General features: G+C 39.6%; 1 protein-coding gene across 1 annotated transcript in view; it reads left to right on the top strand.

The window, feature by feature from the left end:
• Nucleotides 1-9,450: 9,450 nt before the first annotated feature.
• The window catches only part of lrrc17 (leucine rich repeat containing 17), a 29,567-nt gene continuing 28,533 nt past the window's right edge, over nt 9,451-10,484 (top strand). The window contains exon 1 of the mRNA XM_071512538.1: nt 9,451-9,645. The gene's annotated coding sequence lies outside the window, so the exon portion shown is untranslated. The remainder of the gene's footprint in view (nt 9,646-10,484) is intronic.

Here is a 10,484-nt window from a genome sequence, read left to right as displayed (position 1 = left end):
TTCAAATCTAATTTCAGCCAATCTCCGCCTTACATTCCCCCTAGACTCCAATATCTAAAGAACACATCATCCTGAGCTGCAGTGCAGGGGGGTAAAAAAGTACACAGGCAGAGTGATTATGCATGGATCTTGAGCAAGGGAGAAATTGGCAAGGTTTGACTCTGCAAGATGCTGACATGTGTTTCTGCTCTCTATGCAGTGCTGTAATAAAGGAAGTTTTAGCCATACAAACATTCTGGCATTCTTATTGGTTGAGTTAAACTTCAGTGGGCGGAGCCAAAGAACAACATTTTTCGCAGTGCAATTAATTGTGCATTCTTGTGCTATCGGATATATCGGAACAACAAATTTCCTACTTGGAAATTTCACATGAGGGTTAGGGTTCCCAAACTCAGATGATTAAGGTGGAAACTCAATAACTTAGTATGACTAGATTGCATTTTTTAAGTCAGTAGCATGAGTACTAGCCTTCATAATATTAGTTACCTCTCTCTCACCCTTTACCTTTTTCATAGGACTAAAGTTAGCTTTAAGAGCTGTGGGTCTTTGGCTCCGCCCATTAAGGCTTAACTCAACCAACAACATTATTTCTACCTCGAGAGCAGCTCTGCATCCGAGAAATGTTCATGGAACCAAAACTCCAATCTGCAAAGTCTTCCCATCCATCTCTCTTTGCACTGAATATTGCCAAATGACAGTATATGTTACAGCAGTGTCATACACAATGAATTCACCACCTATAATCCAGAAATGACTTAAAATAAACACTATGATGACACATACAAAGAAAAACAGCATCATTTCCAAGGTGCTCTGCCCACTGAGCTGAGGACCACAACCTGCACAACATCTATGAAAACTGGTATGAAACTATCTGGATGGTCCACTCTCATTTCAGACAGTAATTAGACACAGAGAGAAATTAGTTTTACTGTGCCAAGAGAAATGAAAGGGGCAGGAAGACAAAGTAGGAACACAGAAAACAGGACGTAAATTGTGTTTTGGTTGGATACAAACACTTAGAGGAGACACAGATACAGATGTAGCAAAAACCATGTGTTCTGTGTGGCTGCTGCAGTCTTGCTTTGCTCTTAAGAGAAATTGTTTGGAAGGTTATCATCTTTCTTTTGAAAATGTTTCTTTTTTTCAGCCATTAGAAGGTGCTAGGTATGGTCTGGCATTAGGCATATAGATCAGCAACTGAGGTACTATTGCAGGATCGATGCAAGTTTTGGGCTGTTTCAACACAGCTGAAAGGTTTCATTCCAAAATGCTATACATTCATTTTGAAAAAAACACAAGCACAGATCCTGTACAGACCCACGGCACGTGTGTTCAATTCTCTGCACTGAAGCACTGCGACAGGGTTAAGTTACCTAATTGCACTAACCTTACTTAAATACCACAAGATAATAATGTTACCTACCATTAGTTTGTAGGGCAGCAGAAGACATGAAAAAAGAATGACATGTTTCTATTTTGTAAATAAAAAGTTCAAGATAGCTAATATCATCCATAATATATAATAGTGAGTTATACTTTCATGCCAGAAATAATTTTGCCAGAGTAGGTGCTATTTTTCCAAAGGTGGATATGCCATTTGGACTGCAACTCCTCAACTGTAAGCGGTTAAGCAATTAACTTCTTACACAAGTTTTGGGGTAATTGGGCAATTTACTGTGGGTAGGATGTATACTGTGGCTCATATGGAAAGCATTGTAGAGCACTGTGGTCTGACAAAAATCAGGACGACACACACACACACACTCACACACATACACAGACATACACAGCCATACACACGCATTAACATGCACATACACACAAGCAGACGGTTTTCATGTAGCTTTTGTGTAAGTCCCACTTCTTGCTGAACTGCTGCCACGCTTTGGCTCCATGAAGAATTGAAAAAAGTTTTTGTACTAATTTGGATAGGACATCCAAAAAAGAAGTGCCTGCAGAATCATTTTGGGATAGATGCTGGGCATGAATGCAGTCTGTTACAATGGCTACCACTGTGTATAATGATAAACACAGTCACATACACTGACTGTACAAAATATTAGGGACACATACTGTTTTCGTGGCTGCAGCACAATATCAGAAAAATGTCCCTAATATTTTGCAGATTCAGTGTATAAAACACATATAATGGTCATTCACAGGCATTCGATGTTCATGATTAACATAAACACAACCTCACTAACGCACCAAAGAAACACTTAACACTAATTACAGCTTTTAAAAGTCCCCTAATTACACTGAGAGAACAGAACTCTCAAATTTATTCCAACATCTTTGAGCACTAAACAACTGGTCTGAACATCTATTTAGAGAAAATTGGATTCATCAAAGCCCCAGTAGATCGCAGAATGTTGATTCTTCATGAATGTTGATTGGTTATGTTGCCAGGCAACAAGCACAGATGTAGCCAATGAGCCAATGAATAAAATATTTTTCTAATATTTATTTTTTAATTTGTTCAGTGATAAAACAGAAGAGAAGGCGTAACGAATACAGATTATGTGCAGTCCTACGACACGTTCACAGCAATGACAATTAATCATAGTTTTATTTGAATAAGATTTTAGCTCCCTAAGTGATCAGCTGCCTTCATCTCTTCTATGAAGGATACAGTAAAGTTAGGCTATGTGGCTGCTAGCTAATGTTAGCAACTGACCCATTAGCAAATAGCTTGTAAAATATGACATACATGGATAGAAGCACTCCTTACAGGGAATACAACAATGTGATATATTATAAAATGCCTGAGTATGTGTTTGGGCTTACCATCATAAAAAGATTACATACAAACACATCACTCAATGCAAACTAAATAAAGTTAGCATTATTAACTAATCATGGCGAAGACCCCAGAACATGGAAATCTGGAAGTAGAGAATTGTTTGAGAAAAATTGCAGCTGGTGTGAAAATTCATAGTTAAAGCTAAATTTCCATAATAATACATTTTTTGTTTATTAATGACAGACCTGATTTGTGGAAAAAGATTTCCTCAAGTGCTGCAGATGGCAAAGATATTTAGTTGGTTATAAAAAAAAACATAGAAACAATTAAATAACCAAACCACCAAAAAAGAATCATAAATTTGTTTGATTTTATTGTGTTTTATTGTTTTAATAAGCACTTTCAAAAACCCCAGAAAGTGGAAACTGAATCTCCTAATGCTTGAATTAGTCCCAGAAGCTGTTATGTTGCACAGTCTTTATATCTAGAAGCGTTCGGTTCAGTTCAACAGAAAGTCCCAGAAGTGGCTTGACTTCCCAGTCTAATGAATTTTGCATGAATACATTTACATATTCTGGGGAATTCTTTCAGCCACTGAAAACACTGTACTTCCCTGGACTGATGTGAGCTTGGCGAGGGAAATTTCCGGTGGTGGATAACTTGTCCCGGTGACCTCACTCTGCACTCCCCGAGGGGAGAAGAGCTATGTAGCCTCTGGTAATACGGCCTTCAGTCGAGCTTTTGTCTGGTAGTCTAATGATTACAGAGGCAGGCTTGTGACCAGTAGGTGCTGGTTCAAATCCCGAGACCAGTTGGGAAAATCCGGTTGGGGGAAGTGAGTGAAATCCTGCGGACATTGTAGATAGTGAAGCTGGACAACAGTACAAGGGATGTAGCCTACTGATCCCTGGGGAGCGTTTGTAAGAATTTAATCGTCCCTCCTGTCACTACTCCCCCAAGTCGTTGCTATAACAGTGAATTTGTTCTTGTTCAGCATATTTTTTTTATCACTTTGGGTCCTGTGGTGGAGATGTTTGAAGAATCTCTCAGCACAGACAGAAACAAGACAGATAAACCTATTCTCTCAGGGTTTTTTTTTTTTTTCAATCAAATTAGGGAAAACAGCTATGCAGTATTCAGTTGCAGTTTGTGATAACTCTGAAACAGAATACTCTTATTAGTAGGCAAAAATGATAGTATGAATGATAAAATGACTGACAGTTCACTTGCAACTATAAATCTTCCCACTTTATGAATTTTTACACAGATCATCTACTAAGCAAATTAAATTCACATGACATGTTTCTTCATTGCAGTTAGTTGGCATGAACTGCTGCGATACAGTGATTTATATTCAGTATATGTATATACAAATATACTGTATAGCTAAATGTCTATATATAAGATATATAATAATAATATAATGTCTATATATAAGACAAACTCTGGAATTTCATAATAAAGCAATTATGCTATGTTTGATAACAGTTCAGTTGCTAACATTAACTGTGAAGCCAAGGCATCTGATCAACTGTGGAACAAGAGAGCTGAGATCAGATTCAATTAAACTGATCAATAATTAGAACTATGCATCATCCTCACAAAGGGATTAAACCTGCAGCCTTTCTCTTATAGCAGCATGCCATGCTTACAAAGAGATCAAATAGGGATGAACATTCACTTTTCAAACCAACAGCCTTCAGGTCACAGGCTTACTTCTCATACATCAAATGTTACAGTCTACAATCCTTATCCGCCGTCCAGTTCCCGCTCCCTTGTAGATCTGACATGTCTCTCTTTTTCTCCCTGAAATCGTCTGGCATGGAAAAGCTAGAAATTCCACAGCGCATTGCACAACAGAAAGATGACTTGTAATAATATTATGACCTGATTCATTAATCCACCTTTACACCCAGCCTGACAAACTGTGACAGAGCCAGATGATAAGTTTGTACCAAACCCTTCCAGCCTCTGCTGACCCACCGCGAGTCTAGACTGATAGTGTAAGAAATGCTGTTATTATGTTATCAATCACAGCTATTAGTTACAGTTAAACACATTAGTTACATTACAACACATTGAACTACAGACCATAAGATTATCCTCTTCTCTTAATCTCCTTAAATAAACTCTCTAAGATCTGCCTTAAATGCTCCCACTTCTATTTATTCTTTCCAAATACAACCTTCATTTGTCTGTCTAATGTATTCAAACTCATTGAAAGAAATATATTTGATTTGATACTTGATAATTTAACCCAACATGACACCGGGGCTGACAGACTGTGACACAGCTGGATGATAAACTTTGATTCCAGAAGCATCTACTTTATCTTCCATGGCGTCTAGCCATTCGTCTGGCAAAGTAGACACAAAGTAGAGCTGGGAATAAGAGAGAGAGAGGGAGGGAGGGAGGGAGGGAGCGTGAGAGAGAAAGAAACAATGCAAAACAGAAAAAAAAGACAAAAAGGGAGGGAGAGAGGGAGAAAGAGAGAATAAGACAGCAAGACAGAGTGAGATAAGAGGGAAGATTTAAACTGAGTAAAAGACAGAGAAAAGCGATAGAGTGGGAATGATAATGAGTGTAGGAATAGTGTGAAGAGAAAATGAGGCTGCACAAGGGAAATGGAGACAAAGAAGGGTCAGCTGCTGCATTATTTCACTGTTTCCTGATCTAGAGAGTGATTCATGCTTGGAGTCTTTGAACAATTACCTATAGAGCATGGACTGTATCACTGCTGAGATCCAGATAGGCTTTAATGGGAAGGATTCAATGTACAGTGTTTTGATTAACAGGGTCTTAACTTTATAGCCACAGCAGATGGGGATATGGGGTCATCTGGTTTGTCTAAATAGCTGCATCCGAAAGGGGGGTTTGTGTGTGTGTGTGTGTGTATGTGTGTGTGTGTGTGTGTGTGTGTGTGTGTGTGTGTGCACACGCGCACGTGTATGTGTGTGTTTACTTGTGTTGTTCCGATGCATTTCCAATCTGTCGTGGATTGTGGCCAGGTAGGGAACCATGGGACTAACAGAGAGAGAGAGAGGGAAAGCCAGAGACAGACATAGACAAAGCCAAAGAGAGAGAGAAACCGGAGAGAGAGACAGGGAGACAAAGCCAGCAAGACGGAGAAACAGATAGGGAGGGACAAGAGATAACTCAAAAAACGTGTTCTGGATCAAACGGCGTCCCATAGCCATTAAGATAAATGAAAGCCTCTCATCTCCGCCCAGAATAGTTTATGTAAATTCTCAGTTGTGCCTCCTCAGGGATGTTTGTAACCTTTGCCAAATAGTAAACAGCAGACTGTATCTCTTTTTGTATATCCTTTGTATTTAGGACAATCACATTATCATAAATTGAGCAGATATAGAGGATCCACTTGTATTCAATAAAGCAGCTCTCTGAAGAGTTAAAGTCAGCATGCCTTACCAAGTGATACCAAGAAATTTGTACTGGCTGCACTAAGAGTTTTGTAGTAGGTTGTGCTCAATCGGAAGAGTATGGCACTAAAAATACAAGGGTTAAGGCTTCAGTTGGGGCCACTCATCCTAAAAATGTATTCATTCAAGGTAACGTCAAACACTTTAGATATGCACTACCAGTCAAAAGTTTGAACACACGCATTTTTCTTTATCTGTTACTATTTTCCACATTTTAGAATAATAGTAGAATTCAAAAGTATGAAATAGCACAAATGGAATTATGCAGTAACCAAAAAAGTGTTTGCCTTGATGGAAAGGCAAAGGCTTTGGAAATAAACTCATACATAGGCATCAACTTCACTATTTATATTTGTCTAAAAAACACATTTCAAGCATTTAAGCACAAGTCTTTCGATCAAAATGGATTTAAGATAATAGTGCATTTAATCAGGTGTGGTAGTGTAAGTGCCCAGCAAATGGTCAAAAAATGAATATAGCTGTATATAAATGACAAGAATATCTAATACAAATATTGGACTTGGCAGATAAACAAAGATAAACTTGCCTTTAAACAGGCCTGTGTTGAAAGAAATGGGCATTTTCATCTTTCATCAAAGATTAATTTGGACATTTATATATTATATGGAGGCTGTAAAAATGTCTAAAAGGGATGCATTGGGTTCAAACGTCAACCTGGCTCTGTAAAGAATGTGTTTGAAGTGTTTTAATAAGACACACATCCTTCATCTGCCTACTGGCACACAGCTGGCCTGGCACGCAAATCAACACCCTCTCTCTCATCACACACACACACACACACACACACACGCACACGTAATAAACACAGATGCATACTAGGTTTCATGGGGAAATTGCATTTTGTAGTTTATTTTGACATCATTCTGTCTGCTATTCCTTTCTTCTTAACCATAATATTTAATTATTACAAAATACTTGCACTGAAAGAGCTGCTTTGATCATATTTTGCTTTTTATTTCCTTTTTTGTACATGAACAATTCAAGCATCTAATCACACCTGTGGAAGGGTTTTTTGTGTGTGCTTTTGTAGGTGTGTTTTCAGATCATACTCAACTTGTTGACTGCTAAACTGTGTGACAGACCCAGAGAGGCTCTGTTTTTGTAGTCATTACAGAAAAGCCCCCCGTTCTCCGTCCCCGCTCCTCCTACTTAAAGCAGTTGCTCTGGTATAAGTGCCCCAAAGCCGTTTGAAGTGTTTGGCAGTAAACAATCCATCTGAGACAATCCAGAGTGGTGGTCCTAATATGGAGCTGTTTCACTCACTGTTGATCAGGAGAGGAGGAGGAGAGGTGAGAGGAGGAGAGGAGAGGAGAGGAGAGGAGAGGAGAGGAGAGCGGAGGAGAGCGGAGGAGAGGAGGAGCAGGGAAGAGCAGGCAGCAGTATGTTCATTAGCAGGGATTACTGTCCTCCAGCACCATAAAACTACACAGAATGCCCCTTGCCACAGGCAGCAACTATGCCTGTGGGAGCCTGCTGTTTTGTGTCAGAGAGGCCGACTGGTTCATGTTAGCAACAAGTAGTAGAGAGTGTGCAGCCATTGTAGGAATCTCCTCTGACGCATCAGCAGCTTGATGAGTAAATGTACTGTTTACAGCTGTATTAGAACACAAAACTAAAAATAATTTACCTCCAACAAAGCAACTAGATAGGAGCACAAACTGGATGTAGTGCAGCAAATTTGCAGTAAAACTAATACTTATTACTTAACTATAAACTAATAATAATAGAACAGAATAGATCTGCATACACTACCAGTCAAATGTTTGGACACATTTTTCTTTATTTTTACTATTTTTCAGATTTTAGAATAATAGTAAAGACATCAAAACTGTGAAATAACACAAATGGAATTATACAGGTACCAAAAAAGTGTTAAACAAATCAAAACTATGTTATATTTTAGATTCTTTAAAGTAGCCTTGATGGAAAGGCAAAGGCTTTGGAAAGAAATTCATACATAGGCATCAACCTCACGATTTATATTTGTCTAAAAAGCAAATTTCAAGCATTTAAGCATAAGCGTTTAGATCAAATTGGCTTTAAGAGAATGAAAAACATAGTACATTCAATCAGGTGTGTCCAAACTTTTGACTGGTATAGTGTAAATCTGTCAGTGTAAGTCTGTAGTCTGGTTGAATTAACAGAACTTCTTTCTGAATCAAAAAATAATAAAAAGACAGTAAAATGACTGCAATGAAATGGTTCTGTTGTTCATGATTAATACACGTAGCAGAAATTATAGAACAGAATAGAATAGAATAGAATGCCATAAAAGTGATGCCACCCCTTGCACGACACTGTAAGCTTCACCACCACTGACTGTACATTGATGCAGTCCAGGTGACGGGGTCCAGACTGTTTACAAAACCATGTGAATCCCCAGTAAAACCACAAGCATCGGCTGCAACATGGTAACATCTTTCATGGCCTAATAACGAGGGAGAGAAACTCCGCTAAACCAGCGATCAAAGGCAGATGTTGGAAGTGGACCGGGGCTATTTTGGAACGGACCGGCCAAGATTTATCTCCGAGGCTCTCCCTTCTGCACACACGCATACACACGCACACACACACACACCCTTTCTCTTTCTTTTCTCTCCTCTCTGTTAATCTCTGTGTATTTCTAAATGCCCACAACCACACTCTCTCTCTCTGTCTCTCTCTCTCTCTCTCTCTCTCTATCTCTCTCTCTCTCTCTCTCTTTCTCTCGCTCTCTCCCTCCATTGGGCCAGTTAGTAGCATATCCTGGAGGAAGTCCAGCGGTTTAACAGAGGCGACCCTGCGCAGGGTTGCAGCCTCCTTGTGCGTGTGTGAGTGTGTGTGTGTGTGTGTGTGTGCATGTGTGCCTTGTGGCTCCCCCACTTTTACTTACACACACATTCTCCCTCCCTCCCTCCCTCTCTCTCTCTCTCTCTCTCTCTCTCTCTTTACACACGCTCATGGTGTGATCCAGCTGAGTGGGTGAAAAGCGAAGGAAGGAGTGAAAGAGAGAGAGAGAGAGAGAGAGAGAGAGCAACAAGCAGTAAGTCATTCATTGCAGGCAGTAAGTTTGAGACAGGAAAGCAGAAGCAGGCAGTCAGTTTGTGCAGGCAGTAAATTATAGAGGGAAGGAAACAGACAGTAAAGTTATAGAGAAAGTTAGTGAGTTAGAGAGAGAGAGAGAGAAAGAGAGAGAGATTGCAGAAGGCAGTAGTCAATCACTCAGCACACAGACGTGGGCAGACCAGCAGAGAGAGAGAGAGAGAGAGAGAGAGAGAGAGAGATTGGAGAAGCCAGTAGTAAGTCCCTCAGTCCAGGCAGTAAGTTACAGGCAGGCAGGCAGATTTTCTTGGCTTGCATGCAGCGCTCATGACAGGACTAGGAGCCGGGGACGCGGGACCAACCGGAGATCTGCAGGTCCTAGTGGACGAGCCAGAGCCAAACTCTCTCCCTGCACAGGTAGGACTCAAAACCTCATACAGTAACACAGTCAGTAGGCTATATTGGGCTACATCTATCGAGTTACAAAGGGTTATGCAATTGAAAACAAATCCCCAAAACTTCCCAATGTTTCCTGATACAATGTTCAATAAGCAGTGAGAGTTTTGGCAAGTATTGGTTGGCAGCAAACTTTTGTTCTTGGAGGTGAAAACTGATTCTGAAGGCTAAGAAAAGACCGCAAGACATTTTTTCCAATCTTGATTTAAAAATGGTTATTGGATTGCAGGAGCATGGTGCAATAAAAGCAGACAAAGCATTTTATTTGCCTCTTTTTTTATCTTTTGGATGGTTTTGAGTGGGGGGTGCGGGTTCCCCCTTTTCTCACTCCTTTGTTCCCGACACACAACAAGCATGCATCGAGAGCAAAAGCATAAGGATAGAATAGATGCAACTCAGGTTTTGCAGACACAGCAACGACAAGGTCATGTTAATAACTTACTAAGGACATTATGATAAGTAATTCAAAGTTAGGGTATGGTGTTATGGAAATGCATTAAGCCTTGTTCCAGATAGAAAAAGTACACATTCCTGTAAGATAAGATTTATTATATAGGTTTATTTGAGGTTACGTTGCACTTAATCCATGAGAAGTGAAATACACAATGTCAGGACATATGGGTTCAGTTTAGGACAGATTAGTCTTGAATAAATTATCCCACACTAAAAAATATGCCTTTTCTATCTTCAGCTGAGATGTCTCTGAACAAGCATGGTGAAAACGCAAAGGTGCACTTACACAAAGTGTATGCAGAAATATGCAGAAATTACATAAGGATGGGCTATATAAAAGTCATAAA

Source organism: Centroberyx affinis, unplaced genomic scaffold (genome assembly GCF_046629955.1).
Source record: "Centroberyx affinis isolate AG114_WGS23_722 - 3 ecotype Tasmania unplaced genomic scaffold, CSIRO-AGI_Caff_v1 ptg006345l_1, whole genome shotgun sequence".
In the NCBI taxonomy this organism is placed as follows: domain Eukaryota; kingdom Metazoa; phylum Chordata; class Actinopteri; order Beryciformes; family Berycidae; genus Centroberyx; species Centroberyx affinis.
Note: the sequence above shows the minus strand (reverse complement) of the source record. Positions and strands in the feature narration are given on the sequence as shown.